The sequence below is a fragment of the Ascidiella aspersa genome, chromosome 6 (genome assembly GCF_963924565.1).
Source record: "Ascidiella aspersa chromosome 6, kaAscAspe10.2, whole genome shotgun sequence".
In the NCBI taxonomy this organism is placed as follows: Eukaryota; Metazoa; Chordata; class Ascidiacea; order Phlebobranchia; family Ascidiidae; genus Ascidiella; species Ascidiella aspersa.
This window is the reverse complement of record NC_139452.1, coordinates 14877307-14893520: the sequence shown is the minus strand read 5'-3', so window position 1 is coordinate 14893520 and position 16214 is coordinate 14877307. Positions and strand designations below refer to the sequence as shown.

Genomic DNA, 16214 nt, shown 5'->3' with positions numbered 1-16214 from the left:
AGAAAATTATTAAAACAAATTCAACATGTTGAAACATAAATTTACCTTTACTTATAGGATTTATTAATTTTGAAATAATAATCAAATTTTATTTGAGATACATATTGATATTCATTTGAGTCATCCATTGCTGTCATGTTCATTGTTCAACAACAATTTTGAACAATTTGGAGAAAAACACAACGCCCAACGTGGGGCTCGAACCCATGACCGTTGGATTAAGAGTCCAACGGTCTAACGACTGACCTAGCCGGGCGCTACAGTCTATACAAGTCGTAAGTAACGGTCATACTTTTAAAAGTATTGAACAATTATATTGCAGAATCTTCTTCTAAAGAAAATAATTAAAACAAATTCAACATGTTGAAATATAAAATTACCTTTAACTATAGGATTTATTAATTTTAAAAGTCAATTCATCTTTTATTTGAAATACATATTGATATTCATGTGAATCATCTATTGCTGACATGTTCAACAACAATTTTAAATAACGTGGGGAAAAACACAACGCCCAATGTGGGGCTCGAACCCACGACCGTTGGTTTAAGAGTCCAACGCTCTACCGACTGAGCAAGCCGGGCGCTACAGTCTATAGAAGTCGTAAGTAACGGTCATACATTTAAAAGTATTGAACAATTATATTGACGAATCTTCTTCTAAAGAAAATTATTAAAACAAATTCAACATGTTGAAACATAAATTTACCTTTACTTATAGGATTGATTAATTTTTGAAATAATAATCAAATTTTATTTGAGATACATATTGATATTCATTTGAGTCATCCATTGCTGTCATGTTCATTGTTCAACAACAATTTTGAATAATTTGGAGAAAAACACAACGCCCAACGTGGGGCTCGAACCCACGACCGTTGGATTAAGAGTCCAAGGCTCTACCGACTGAGCTAGCCGGGCGAAAGGTCTATAAAGGACATAAGTAACCGTCATACTTTTAAAACTATTGAACAATTATATTGACGAATCTTCTTCTAAAGAAAATTATTAAAACAAATTCAACATGTTGAAATATAAAATTACCTTTAACTATAGGATTTATTAATTTTAAAATTCAATTCAGCTTTTATTTGAAATACATATTGATATTCATGTGAATCATCTATTGCTGTCCTGTTCAACAACAATTTTAAATAACGTGGGGAAAAACACAACGCCCAACGTGGGGCTCGAACCCACGACCGTTGGATTAAGAGTCCAACGCTCTACCGACTGAGCTAGCCGGGCGCTACAATCTATACAAGTCGTAAGTAACCGTCATACATTTAAAAGTATTGAACAATTATATTGCAGAATCTACTTCTAAAGAAAATTATTAAAACAAATTCAACATGTTGAATCATAAATTTACGTTTACCTTTTGGATTTATTAATTTAAAGTTGTTTTCAAGTTTTATCTGAAATACATATTAATATTCATTTGAGTCATTCATTGCTGTCATGTTCATTTTTCAACAACAATTTTGAATAATTTGCAGAAAAACACAACGCCCAACGTGGGGCTCGAACCCACGACCGTTGGATTAAGATTCCAACGCTCTACCGACTGAGCTAGCCGGGCGCAAGGTCTATAAAGGACCTAAGTAACCGTCATACTTTTAAAACTATTGAACAATTATATTGACGAATCTTCTTCTAAAGAAAATTATTAAAACAAATTCAACATGTTGAAATATAAAATTACCTTTAACTATAGGATTTATTAATTTTAAAATTCAATTCAGCTTTTATTTGAAATACATATTGATATTCATGTGAATCATCTCTTGCTGTCCTGTTCAACAACAATTTTAATAATGTGGGGAAAAACACAACGCCCAACGTGGGGCTCGAACCCACGACCGTTGGATTAAGAGTCCAACGCTCTACCGACTGAGCTAGCCGGGCGCTACAATCTATACAAGTCGTAAGTAACGGTCATACTTTTAAAAGTATTGAACAATTATATTGCAGAATCTTCTTCTAAAGAAAATTATTAAAACAAATTCAACATGTTGAAACATAAATTTACCTTTACTTATAGGATTTATTAATTTTTAAATAATAATCAAATTTTATTTGAGATACATATTGATATTCATTTGAGTCATCCATTGCTGTCATGTTCATTGTTCAACAACAATTTTGAACAATTTGGAGAAAAACACAACGCCCAACGTGGGGCTCGAACCCATGACCGTTGGATTAAGAGTCCAACGCTCTAACGACTGACCTAGCCGGGCGCTACAGTCTATACAAGTCGTAAGTAACGGTCATACTTTTAAAAGTATTGAACAATTATATTGCAGAATCTTCTTCTAAAGAAAATAATTAAAACAAATTCAACATGTTGAAATATAAAATTACCTTTAACTATAGGATTTATTAATTTTAAAAGTCAATTCATCTTTTATTTGAAATACATATTGATATTCATGTGAATCATCTATTGCTGACATGTTCAACAACAATTTTAAATAACGTGGGGAAAAACACAACGCCCAATGTAGGGCTCGAACCCACGACCGTTGGTTTAAGAGTCCAACGCTCTACCGACTGAGCAAGCCGGGCGCTACAGTCTATACAAGTCGTAAGTAACCGTCATACATTTAAAAGTATTGAACAATTATTTTGCAGAATCTTCTTCTAAAGAAAATTATTAAAACAATTTCAACATTTTGAAACATAAATTTACCTTTACTTATACGATTTATTAATTTTAAAATTCAATTCAGCTTTTATTTGAAATACATATTGATATTCATGTGAATCATCTATTGCTGTCCTGTTCAACAACAATTTTAAATAACGTGGGGAAAAACACAACGCCCAACGTGGGGCTCGAATCCACGACCGTTGGATTAAGAGTCCAACGCTCTACCGACTGAGCTAGCCGGGCGCTACAGTCTATACAAGTTGTAAGTAACGGTCATACTTTTAAAACTATTGAACAATTATATTGCAGAATCTTCTTCTAAATAAAATTATTAAAACAAATTCAACATGTTGAAACATAATTTAACCTTTACCTATTGGATTTATTAATTTAAAGTTGTTTTCAAGTTTTATTTGAAATACATATTAATATTCAGGTGAGTCATCCATTGCTGTCATATTCATTGTTCAACAACAATTTTGAATAATTTGCAGAAAAACACAACGACCAACGTGGGGCTCGAACCCACGACTGTTGAATTAAGAGTCCAACGCTCTACCGACTGAGCTAGCCGGGCGCTACAATCTATCAAGGACAAAAGTAACGGTCATACTTTTAAAACTATTGAACAATTATATTGACGAATCTTCTTCTAAAGAAAATTATTAAAACAAATTAAACATGTCAAAACATAATTTAACCTTTACGTTTTGGATTTATTAATTTAAAGTTGTTTTCAAGTTTTATCTGAAATACATATTAATATTCATTTGAGTCATCCATTGCTGTCATGTTCATTGTTCAACAACAATTTTGAATAATTTGCAGAAAAACACAACGCCCAAACTGGGGTTCGAACCCACGACCGTTGGATTAAGAGTCCAACGCTCTACCGACTGAGCTAGCCGGGCGCTACAATCTATACAAGTCGTAAGTAACGGTCATACATTTAAAAGTATTGAACAATTATATTGCAGAATCTTCTTCTAAAGAAAATTATTAAAACAAATTCAACATGTCAAAACATAATTTAACCTTTACCTATTGGATTTATTAATTTAAAGTTGTTTTCAAGTTTTATTTGAAATACATATTAATATTCAGGTGAGTCATCCATTGCTGTCATGTTCATTGTTCAACAACAATTTTGAATAATTTGCAGAAAAACACAACGCCCAACGTGGGGCTCGAACCCACGACTGTTGAATTAAGATTCCAACGCTCTACCGACTGAGCTAGCCGGGCGCTACAATCTATGAAGGACAAAAGTAACGGTCATACTTTTAAAACTATTGAACAATTATATTGACGAATCTTCTTCTAAAGAAAATTATTAACACAATTTCAACATGTTGAAATATAAAATTACCTTTAACTATAGGATTTATTAATTTTAAAATTCAATTCAGCTTTTATTTGAAATACATATTGATATTCATGTGAATCATCTATTGCTGTCATGTTCAACAACAATTTTAAATAACGTGGGGAAAAACACAACGCCCAATGTGGGGCTCGAACCCACGACCGTTGGATTAAGAGTCCAACGCTCTACCGACTGAGCTAGCCGGGCGCTACAGTCTATACAAGCCGTAAATCATACTTTTAAAAGTATTGAACAATTATATTGCAGAATCTTCTTCTAAAAATATTATTAAAACAAATTCAACATGTTGAAACATAAATTTACCTTTACTTATAGGATTTATTAATTTTAAAATAATAAACAATTTTATTTGAGATACATATTGATATTCATGTGAATCATCTATTGCTGTCATGTTCATTGTTCAACAACAATTTTGAACAATTTGGAGAAAAACACAACGCCCAACGTGGGGCTCGAACCCATGACCGTTGGATTAAGAGTCCAACGCTCTAACGACTGACCTAGCCGGGCGCTACAGTCTATACAAGTCGTAAGTAACGGTCATACTTTTAAAAGTATTGAACAATTATATTGCAGAATCTTCTTCTAAAGAAAATAATTAAAACAAATTCAACATGTTGAAATATAAAATTACCTTTAACTATAGGATTTATTAATTTTAAAAGTCAATTCATCTTTTATTTGAAATACATATTGATATTCATGTGAATCATCTATTGCTGACATGTTCAACAACAATTTTAAATAACGTGGGGAAAAACACAACGCCCAATGTAGGGCTCGAACCCACGACCGTTGGTTTAAGAGTCCAACGCTCTACCGACTGAGCAAGCCGGGCGCTACAGTCTATACAAGTCGTAAGTAACCGTCATACATTTAAAAGTATTGAACAATTATTTTGCAGAATCTTCTTCTAAAGAAAATTATTAAAACAATTTCAACATTTTGAAACATAAATTTACCTTTACTTATACGATTTATTAATTTTAAAATTCAATTCAGCTTTTATTTGAAATACATATTGATATTCATGTGAATCATCTATTGCTGTCCTGTTCAACAACAATTTTAAATAACGTGGGGAAAAACACAACGCCCAACGTGGGGCTCGAATCCACGACCGTTGGATTAAGAGTCCAACGCTCTACCGACTGAGCTAGCCGGGCGCTACAGTCTATACAAGTTGTAAGTAACGGTCATACTTTTAAAACTATTGAACAATTATATTGCAGAATCTTCTTCTAAATAAAATTATTAAAACAAATTCAACATGTTGAAACATAATTTAACCTTTACCTATTGGATTTATTAATTTAAAGTTGTTTTCAAGTTTTATTTGAAATACATATTAATATTCAGGTGAGTCATCCATTGCTGTCATATTCATTGTTCAACAACAATTTTGAATAATTTGCAGAAAAACACAACGACCAACGTGGGGCTCGAACCCACGACTGTTGAATTAAGAGTCCAACGCTCTACCGACTGAGCTAGCCGGGCGCTACAATCTATCAAGGACAAAAGTAACGGTCATACTTTTAAAACTATTGAACAATTATATTGACGAATCTTCTTCTAAAGAAAATTATTAAAACAAATTAAACATGTCAAAACATAATTTAACCTTTACGTTTTGGATTTATTAATTTAAAGTTGTTTTCAAGTTTTATCTGAAATACATATTAATATTCATTTGAGTCATCCATTGCTGTCATGTTCATTGTTCAACAACAATTTTGAATAATTTGCAGAAAAACACAACGCCCAAACTGGGGTTCGAACCCACGACCGTTGGATTAAGAGTCCAACGCTCTACCGACTGAGCTAGCCGGGCGCTACAATCTATACAAGTCGTAAGTAACGGTCATACATTTAAAAGTATTGAACAATTATATTGCAGAATCTTCTTCTAAAGAAAATTATTAAAACAAATTCAACATGTCAAAACATAATTTAACCTTTACCTATTGGATTTATTAATTTAAAGTTGTTTTCAAGTTTTATTTGAAATACATATTAATATTCAGGTGAGTCATCCATTGCTGTCATGTTCATTGTTCAACAACAATTTTGAATAATTTGCAGAAAAACACAACGCCCAACGTGGGGCTCGAACCCACGACTGTTGAATTAAGATTCCAACGCTCTACCGACTGAGCTAGCCGGGCGCTACAATCTATGAAGGACAAAAGTAACGGTCATACTTTTAAAACTATTGAACAATTATATTGACGAATCTTCTTCTAAAGAAAATTATTAACACAATTTCAACATGTTGAAATATAAAATTACCTTTAACTATAGGATTTATTAATTTTAAATTCAATTCAGCTTTTATTTGAAATACATATTGATATTCATGTGAATCATCTATTGCTGTCATGTTCAACAACAATTTTAAATAACGTGGGGAAAACACAACGCCCAATGTGGGGCTCGAACCCACGACCGTTGGATTAAGAGTCCAACGCTCTACCGACTGAGCTAGCCGGGCGCTACAGTCTATACAAGCCGTAAATCATACTTTTAAAAGTATTGAACAATTATATTGCAGAATCTTCTTCTAAAAATATTATTAAAACAAATTCAACATGTTGAAACATAAATTTACCTTTACTTATAGGATTTATTAATTTTAAAATAATAAACAATTTTATTTGAGATACATATTGATATTCATGTGAATCATCTATTGCTGTCCTGTTCCAAAACAATTTTAAATAACGTGGGGAAAAACAGATCGCCCAACGTGGGGCTCGAACCCACGACTGTTGGATTAAGAGACCAGCGCTCTACCGACTAAGCTAGCAGGGCGCTACAGTCTATACAAGTCGTAAGTAACGGTCATACTTTTAAAAGTATTGAACAATTATATTGCAGAATCTTCTTCTAAAGAAAATTATTAAAACAAATTCAACATGTTGAAACATAATTTAACCTTTACCTATTGGATTTATTAATATAAATTTGTATTCAAGTTTCATTTGAAATACATATTAATATTCATGTGAGTCATCCATTGCTGTCATGTTCATTGTTCAACAACAATTTTGAATAATTTGCAGAAAAACACAGCGCCCAACGTGGGGCTCGAACCCACGACCGTTGGATTAAACGCTCTACCGACTGAGCTAGCCGGGCGCTAGGTCTATAAAGGACAAAAGGAACTAGCTCAGTCGGTAAAGCGTTGGAATCTTAATCCAACATCTGTTTTTCCCCACATTTTTTAAAATTGCTTTGGAACAGGACAGCAATAGATGATTCACATGAATATCAATATGTATTTCAAATAAAAGCAGAATTGAATTTTAAAACTAATGAATCCTATAGGTAAAGATTAAATTTTGTTTTGACATGTTGAATTTGTTTTAACAATTTTCTTTAGAAGAAGATTCGTCAATATAATTGTTCAATACTTTTAAAAGTATGACAGTTACTTATATCATTTATAGACCTAGCGCCAGGCTAGCTCAGTCGTTAAAGCGTTGGACTCTTAATCCAACGGTCGTGGGTTCGAGCCCCACGTTGGGGTTGTGTTTTTCTCCAAATTATTCAAAATTGTTGTTGAACAAGGAACATGACAGCAATGGATGACTCAAATGAATATCAATATGTATCTCAAATAAAATTGTTTATTATTTTAAAATTAATAAATCCTATAAGTAAAGGTAAATTTATGTTTCAACATGTTGAACTTGTTTTAATAATTTCTTCAGAAGAAGATTCTGCAATATAATTGTTCAATACTTTTAAAACTATGATTTACGACTTGTATAGACTGTAGCGCCCGGCTAGCTCAGTCGGTAGAGCGTTGGACTCTTAATCCAACGGTCGTGGGTTCGAGCCCCACGTTGGGCGTTGTGTTTTTCTCCAAATTATTCAAAATTGTTGTTGAACAATGAACATGACAGCAATGGATGACTCAAATGAATATCAATATGTATCTCAAATAAAAGTTGAATAGATCTTTGAAATTAAAAAAGGTTAATTAATTTTTTGACATGTTGAATTTTATTTTTATAATTTTATTTAAAAGATTCTTCAATATAATTGATAAAGAGTCTTAAAAGTATGAGCGTTCCTTATGTCTTTTATAGACTGTAGCGCCCGGCTAGCTCAGTCGGTAGAGCGTTGGACTCTTGTTCCAACGGTCGTGGGTTCGAGGCCCACGTCGGGTGATCTGTTTTTCCCCACATTATTTAAAATTGTTTTTGGACATGACAGCAATAGATGATTCACATGAATGACAATATGTATTTCAAATAAAAGCTGAATTGAATTTTAAATTAATAAATCCAATAGGTAAAGGCAAATTTATTTTTTGACATGTTGAATTTGTTTTTATAATTTTCCTCAGAAGATTCTTCAATATAATTGTTGAAGAGTCTTAAAAGTATGACCGTTACTTACGACTTCTATTGACTCTAGCGCCGGCTAGCTCAGTCGGTAGAGCGTTGGCCTCTTAATCCAACGGTCGTGAGTTCGAACCCAATGTTGGGCGATCTCTTTTTCCCCACATTATTTAAAATTGTTTTTGAACATGACAGCAATAGATGATTCACATGAATGTCAATATGTATTTCAAATAAAAGCTGAATTGAATTTTCAAATAACTAAATCCTATAAGTAAAGGTAAATTTATGTTTCAACATGTTGAATTTGTTTCAATAATTTTCTTTAGAAGAAGATTCTGCAATATAATTGTTCAATACTTTTAAAAGTATGACCGTTACTTACGACTTGTACAGACTGTAGCGCCCGGCTAGCTCAGTCGGTAGAGCGTTGGACTCTTAATCCAACGGTCGTGGGTTCGAGCCCAACGTTGGTCGTTGTGTTTTTCTCCAAATTATTCCAAATTGTTGTTCAACAATGAACATGACAGCAATGGATTACTCAAATGAATATCAATATGTATCTCAAATAAAATTTGATTATTATTTTAAAATTAATAAATCCTATAAATAAAGTTAAATTTGTGTTTCAACATGTTAAATTTGTTTGAATAATTTTCTTTAGAAGAAGATTCTGCAATATAATTGTTCAATACTTTTAAAAGTATGACCGTTACTTACGACTTGTATAGACTATAGCGCCCGGCTAGCTTAGTCGGTAGAGCGTTGGTCTCCTAATCCAACGGTCGTGGGTTCGAGCCCAACGTTGGGCGTTGTGTTTTTCCCCACGTTTATTAAAATTGTTGTTGAACATGACAGCAATAGATGGTTCACATGAATATCAATATGTATTTCAAATAAAAGCTGAATTGAATTTTAAAATTAATAAATCCTATAGTTAAAGGTAATTTTATATTTCAACATGTTGAATTTGTTTTAATTATTTTCTATAGAAGAAGATTCTGCAATATAATTGTTCAATACTTTTAAAAGTATGACCGTTACTTACGACTTGTATAGACTGTAGCGCCCGGCTAGTTCAGTCGGTAGAGCGTTGTTTCTCTTAGTCCAACGGTCGTGGGTTCGAGCCCCACGTTGGGCGTTGTGTTTTTCTCCAAACTATTCAAAAATGTTGTTGAACAATGAACATGATAGCAATGTATGACTCACATGAATATCAATATGTATTTCAAATAACATTTGATTATTATTTAAAAATTAATTAATCCTATAAGTAAATGTAAATTTATGTTTCAACATGTTGAATTTGTTTTAATAATTTTCCTTAGAAGAAGGTTCTTCAAAATAATGTTCAATACTTTTAAAAGTATGACTGTTACTTACGACTTCTATAGACTGTAGCGCCCGGCTAGCACAGTCGGTAGAGGGTTGGACTCTTAATCCAACGGTCGTGAGTTCGAGCCCCATGTTGGGCGATCTCTTTTTCCCCACATTATTTAAAATTGTTTTGGAACATGACAGCAATAAATGATTCACATGAATGTCAACATGTATTTCAAATAAAAGCTGAATTGAATTTTAAAATTAATAAATCCTATAAGTAAAGGTAAATTTATGTTTCAACATGTTGAATTTGTTTTAATAATTTTCTTTAGAAGACGGTTCTTCAATATAATTGTTAAAGAGTCTTAAAAGTATGACCGTTACTTATGTCTTTTATAGACCGTAGCGACCGGCTAGCATAGTCGGTAGAGGGTTGGACTGTCAATCCAACGGCCGTGGGTTCGAGCCCCACGTTTGGCGATCTGTTTTTCCCCACATTTTTTAAAATTGTTTTTGAACATGACAGCAATAGATGATTCACACGAATATCAATATGTATTTCAAATAAAAGCTGAATTGAATTTTAAAATTAATAAATCCTATAGGTAAAGTTAATTTTATATTTCAACATGTTGAATTTGTTTTAATTATTTTCTTTAGAAGAAGATTCTGCAATATAATTGTTCAATACTTTTAAAAGTATGACCGTTACTTACGACTTGTATAGACTGTAGCGCCCGGCTAGCTCAGTCGGTAGAGCGTTGGACTCTTAATCCAACGGTCGTGGGTTCGAACCCCACGTTGGGCGTTCTGTTTTTCCCAACATTTTTTAAAATTGTTTTGGAACATGACAGCAATAGATGATTCACATGAATATCAATATGTATTTCAAATAAAAGCTGAATTGAATTTTAAAACTAATGAATCATATAGTTAAAGATTAAATTATGTTGTGACATGTTGAATTTGTTTTAATAATTTTCTTTAGAAGAAGATTCGTCAATATAATTGTTCAATATTTTTAAAAGTATGACCGTTACTTATGTCCTTTATAGATCTAGCGCCCGGCTAGCTCAGTCGGTAGAGCGTTGGACTCTTTATCCAACGGTCGTGGGTACGAGCCCCACGTTGGGCGTTGTGTTTTTCTCCAAATTATTCAAAATTGTTGTTGAACAATGAACATGACAGCAATGGATGACTCAAATGAATATTAATATGTATTTCAGATAAAACTTGAAAACAACTTTGAATTAATAAATCCAAAAGTTAAAGGTTAAATAATGTTTTGACATGTTGAATTTGTTTTATTAATTTTCTTTAGAAGAAGATTCGTCAATATAATTGTTCAATAGTTTTAAAAGTATGACCGTTACTTTTGTCCTTTATAAACCTAGCGCCCGGCTAGCTCAGTCGGTAGAGCGTTGGACTCTTAATCCAACGGTCGTGGGTTCGAGCCCCACGTTGTGCGTTGTGTTTTTCTGCAAATTATTCAAAATTGTTGTTGAACAATGAACATGACAGCAATGGATGACTCAAATGAATATTAATATGTTTTTCAAATAAAACTTGAAAACAAATTTAAATTAATAAATCCAATAGGTAAAGGTTAAATTATGTTGTGACATGTTGAATTTGTTTTAATAATTTTCTTTAGAAGAAGATTCGTCAATATAATTGTTCAATATTTTTAAAAGTATGACCGTTACTTATGTCCTTTATAGATCTAGCGCCCGGCTAGCTCAGTCGGTAGAGCGTGGGACTCTTAATCCAACGGTCGTGGGTTCGAGCCCCACTTTGGGCGTTGTGTTTTTCTGCAAATTATTCAAAATTGTTGTTGAACAATGAACATGACAGCAATGGATGACTCACATGGATATAAATATGTATTTCAAATAAAAGTTGAATAGAACTTTGAAATTAAAAAAGGTTAATTTATTTTTTGACATGTTGAATTTTATTTTTATAATTTTATTTAAAAGATTCTTCAATATAATTGTTAAAGAGTCTTAAAAGTATGAGCGTTCCTTATGTCTTTTATAGACTGTAGCGCCCGGCTAGCTCAGTCGGTAGAGCGTTGGACTCTTGTTCCAACGGTCGTGGGTTCGAGCCCCACGTTGGGTGATCTGTTTTTCCCCTCATTATTTAAAATTGTTTTTGGACATGACAGCAATAGATGATTCACATGAATGACAATATGTATTTCAAATAAAAGCTGAATTGAATTTTAAAATTAATAAATCCAATAGGTAAAGGCAAATTTATTTTTTGACATGTTGAATTTGTTTTTATAATTTTCCTCAGAAGATTCTTCAATATAATTGTTGAAGAGTCTTAAAAGTATGACCGTTACTTACGAATTCTATTGACTCTAGCGCCCGGCTAGCTCAGTCGGTAGAGCGTTGGACTCTTAATCCAACGGTCGTGAGTTCGAACCCAATGTTGGGCGATCTCTTTTTCCCCACATTATTTAAAATTGTTTTTGAACATGACAGCAATAGATGATTCACATGAATGTCAATATGTATTTCAAATAAAAGCTGAATTGAATTTTCAAATAACTAAATCCTATAAGTAAAGGTAAATTTATGTTTCAACATGTTGAATTTGTTTCAATAATTTTCTTTAGAAGAAGATTCTGCAATATAATTGTTCAATACTTTTAAAAGTATGACCGTTACTTACGACTTGTACAGACTGTAGCGCCCGGCTAGCTCAGTTGGTAGAGCGTTGGACTCTTAATCCAACGGTCGTGGGTTCGAGCCCAACGTCGGGCGTTGTGTTTTTCTCCAAATTATTCCAAATTGTTGTTCAACAATGAACATGACAGCAATGGATTACTCAAATGAATATCAATATGTATCTCAAATAAAATTTGATTATTATTTTAAAATTAATAAATCCTGTAAATAAAGTTAAATTTATGTTTCAACATGTTGAATTTGTTTGAATAATTTTCTTTAGAAGAAGATTCTGCAATATAATTGTTCAATACTTTTAAAAGTATGACCGTTACTTACGACTTGTATAGACTATAGCGCCCGGCTAGCTCAGTCGGTAGAGCGTTGGTCTCCTAATCCAACGGTCGTGGGATAGAGCCCAACGTTGGGCGTTGTGTTTTTCCCCACGTTTATTAAAATTGTTGTTGAACATGACAGCAATAGATGGTTCACATGAATATCAATATGTATTTCAAATAAAAGCTGAATTGAATTTTAAAAATAATAAATCCTATAGTTAAAGGTAATTTTATATTTCAACATGTTGAATTTGTTTTAATTATTTTCTATAGAAGAAGATTCTGCAATATAATTGTTCAATACTTTAAAAAGTATGACCGTTACTTACGACTTTTATAGACTGTAGCGCCCGGCTAGTTCAGTCGGTAGAGCGTTGTTTCTCTTAGTCCAACGGTCGTGGGTTCGAGCCCCACGTTGGGCGTTGTGTTTTTCTCCAAACTATTCAAAAAAGGTTGTTGAACAATGAACATGATAGCAATGTATGACTCACATGAATATCAATATGTATTTCAAATAACATTTGATTATTATTTAAAAATTAATTAATCCTATAAGTAAATGTAAATTTATGTTTCAACATGTTGAATTTGTTTTAATAATTTTCCTTAGAAGAAGGTTCTTCAAAATAATGTTCAATACTTTTAAAAGTATGACTGTTACTTACGACTTCTATAGACTGTAGCGCCCGGCTAGCACAGTCGGTAGAGGGTTGGACACTTAATCCAACGGTCGTGAGTTCGAGCCCCATGTTGGGCGATCTCTTTTTCCCCACATTATTTAAAATTGTTTTGGAACATGACAGCAATAAATGATTCACATGAATGTCAACATGTATTTCAAATAAAAGCTGAATTGAATTTTAAAATAATAAATCCTATAAGTAAAGGTAAATTTATGTTTCAACAAGTTGAATTTGTTTTAATAATTTTCTTTAGAAGAAGGTTCTTCAATATAATTGTTAAAGAGTCTTAAAAGTATGACGGTAACTTACGACTTGTATAGACTGTAGCGCCCGGCTAGCTCAGTCGGTAGAGCGTTGTACTCTTAATCCAACGGTCAAATTTATTTTTTGACATGTTGAATTTGTTTTTATAATTTTCCTCAGAAGATTCGTCAATATAATTGTTCAATATTTTTAAAAGTATGACCGTTACTTATGTCCTTTATAGATCTAGCGCCCGGCTAGCTCAGTCGGTAGAGCGTTGGACTCTTAATCCAACGGTCTTGGGTTCGAGCCCCACGTTGGGCGTTGTGTTTTTCTGCAAATTATTCAAAATTGTTGTTGAACAATGAACATGACAGCAATGGATGACTCAAATGAATATTAATATGTTTTTCAAATAAAACTTGAAAACAAATTTAAATTAATAAATCCAATAGGTAAAGGTTAAATTATGTTGTGACATGTTGAATTTGTTTTAATAATTTTCTTTAGAAGAAGATTCGTCAATATAATTGTTCAATATTTTTAAAAGTATGACCGTTACTTATGTCCTTTATAGATCTAGCGCCCGGCTAGCTCAGTCGGTAGAGCGTTGGACTCTTAATCTGCAAATTATTCAAAATTGTTGTTGAACAATGAACATGACAGCAATGGATGACTCAAATGAATATTAATATGTTTTTCAAATAAAACTTGAAAACAAATTTAAATTAATAAATCCAAAACGTAAAGGTTAAATTATGTTGTGACATGTTGAATTTGTTTTAATAATTTTCTTTAGAAGAAGATTCGTCAATATAATTGTTCAATATTTTTAAAAGTATGACCGTTACTTATGTCCTTTATAGATCTAGCGCCCGGCTAGCTCAGTCGGTAGAGCGTTGGACTCTTAATCCAACGGTCGTGGGTTCGAGCCCCACGTTGGGCGTTGTGTTTTTCTACAAATTATTCAAAATTGTTGTTGAACAATGAACATGACAGCAATGACTCACATGGATATAAATATGTATTTCAAATAAAAGTTGAATAGAACTTTGAAATTAAAAAAGGTTAATTTATTTTTTGACATGTTGAATTTTATTTTTATAATTTTATTTAAAAGATTCTTCAATATAATTGTTAAAGAGTCTTAAAAGTATGAGCGTTCCTTATGTCTTTTATAGACTGTAGCGCCCGGCTAGCTCAGTCGGTAGAGCGTTGGACTCTTAATCCAACCGTCGTGAGTTCGAAACCAATGTTGGGCGATCTCTTTTTCCCCACATTATTTAAAATTGTTTTTGAACATGACAGCAATAGATGATTCACATGAATGTCAATATGTATTTCAAATAAAAGCTGAATTGAATTTTCAAATAACTAATTCCTATAAGTAAAGGTAAATTTATGTTTCAACATGTTGAATTTGTTTCAATAATTTTCTTTAGAAGAAGATTCTGCAATATAATTGTTCAATACTTTTAAAAGTATGAACGTTACTTACGACTTGTATGGACTGTAGCGCCCGGCTACCTAAGTCGGTAGAGCGTTGGACTCTTAATCCAACGGTCTTGGGTTCGAGCCCCACGTTGGGCGTTGTGTTTTTCTCCAAACTATTCAAAATTTATGTTGAACAATGTACATTACAGCAATGGATGACTCACATGATAATTAATATGTATTTCAAATAAAATGGAATACAATTTTAAATTAATTAATCCAATAGATAAAGGTTAAATTATGTTTTGACATGTTAAATTTGTTTTAATAATTTTCTTTAGAAGAAGATTCTGCAATATAATTGTTCAATACTTTAAAAAGTATGACCGTTACTTACGACTTGTATAGACTGTAGCGCCCGGCTAGTTCAGTCGGTAGAGCGTTGTTTCTCTTAGTCCAACGGTCGTGGGTTCGAGCCCCACGTTGGGCGTTGTGTTTTTCTCCAAACTATTCAAAAATGTTGTTGAACAATGAACATGATAGCAATGTATGACTCACATGAATATCAATATGTATTTCAAATAACATTTGATTATTATTTAAAAATTAATTAATCCTATAAGTAAATGTAAATTTATGTTTCAACATGTTGAATTTGTTTTAATAATTTTCCTTAGAAGAAGGTTCTTCAAAATAATGTTCAATACTTTTAAAAGTATGACTGTTACTTACGACTTCTATAGACTGTAGCGCCCGGCTAGCACAGTCGGTAGAGGGTTGGACTCTTAATCCAACGGTCGTGAGTTCGAGCCCCATGTTGGGCGATCTCTTTTTCCCCACATTATTTAAAATTGTTTTGGAACATGACAGCAATAAATGATTCACATGAATGTCAACATGTATTTCAAATAAAAGCTGAATTGAATTTTAAAATAATAAATCATATAAGTAAAGGTAAATTTATGTTTCAACATGTTGAATTTGTTTTAATAATTTTCATTAGAAGAAGGTTCTTCAATATAATTGTTAAAGAGTCTTAAAAGTATGACGGTAACTTAAGACTTGTATAGATTGTAGCGCCCGGCTAGCTCAGTCGGTAGAGCGTTGTACTCTTAATC

The 16214-nt window shown here is 32.6% G+C and overlaps 10 non-coding genes across 10 annotated transcripts; 5 read left to right on the top strand and 5 right to left on the bottom strand.

Moving 5' to 3' along the window:
- Nucleotides 1-847: 847 nt before the first annotated feature.
- Nucleotides 848-920, bottom strand: Trnak-cuu (transfer RNA lysine (anticodon CUU)). Its single transcript has one exon. It is a non-coding gene; the product is annotated as a tRNA-Lys (tRNA).
- Nucleotides 921-1174: 254 nt separating this feature from the next.
- Trnak-cuu (transfer RNA lysine (anticodon CUU)) lies at nucleotides 1175-1247 on the bottom strand. Its single transcript has one exon. It is a non-coding gene; the product is annotated as a tRNA-Lys (tRNA).
- A 587-nt stretch (nucleotides 1248-1834) lies between these two features.
- Nucleotides 1835-1907, bottom strand: Trnak-cuu (transfer RNA lysine (anticodon CUU)). The gene has a single exon. It is a non-coding gene; the product is annotated as a tRNA-Lys (tRNA).
- A 2248-nt stretch (nucleotides 1908-4155) lies between these two features.
- Trnak-cuu (transfer RNA lysine (anticodon CUU)) lies at nucleotides 4156-4228 on the bottom strand. The gene has a single exon. It is a non-coding gene; the product is annotated as a tRNA-Lys (tRNA).
- Nucleotides 4229-6466: 2238 nt separating this feature from the next.
- On the bottom strand, nucleotides 6467-6539 carry Trnak-cuu (transfer RNA lysine (anticodon CUU)). The gene has a single exon. It is a non-coding gene; the product is annotated as a tRNA-Lys (tRNA).
- Nucleotides 6540-7830: 1291 nt separating this feature from the next.
- On the top strand, nucleotides 7831-7903 carry Trnak-cuu (transfer RNA lysine (anticodon CUU)). The gene has a single exon. It is a non-coding gene; the product is annotated as a tRNA-Lys (tRNA).
- A 1233-nt stretch (nucleotides 7904-9136) lies between these two features.
- Nucleotides 9137-9209, top strand: Trnar-ccu (transfer RNA arginine (anticodon CCU)). The gene has a single exon. It is a non-coding gene; the product is annotated as a tRNA-Arg (tRNA).
- A 1246-nt stretch (nucleotides 9210-10455) lies between these two features.
- Trnak-cuu (transfer RNA lysine (anticodon CUU)) lies at nucleotides 10456-10528 on the top strand. Its single transcript has one exon. It is a non-coding gene; the product is annotated as a tRNA-Lys (tRNA).
- Nucleotides 10529-12756: 2228 nt separating this feature from the next.
- Trnar-ccu (transfer RNA arginine (anticodon CCU)) lies at nucleotides 12757-12829 on the top strand. Its single transcript has one exon. It is a non-coding gene; the product is annotated as a tRNA-Arg (tRNA).
- Nucleotides 12830-14535: 1706 nt separating this feature from the next.
- On the top strand, nucleotides 14536-14608 carry Trnak-cuu (transfer RNA lysine (anticodon CUU)). Its single transcript has one exon. It is a non-coding gene; the product is annotated as a tRNA-Lys (tRNA).
- Nucleotides 14609-16214: the final 1606 nt, after the last annotated feature.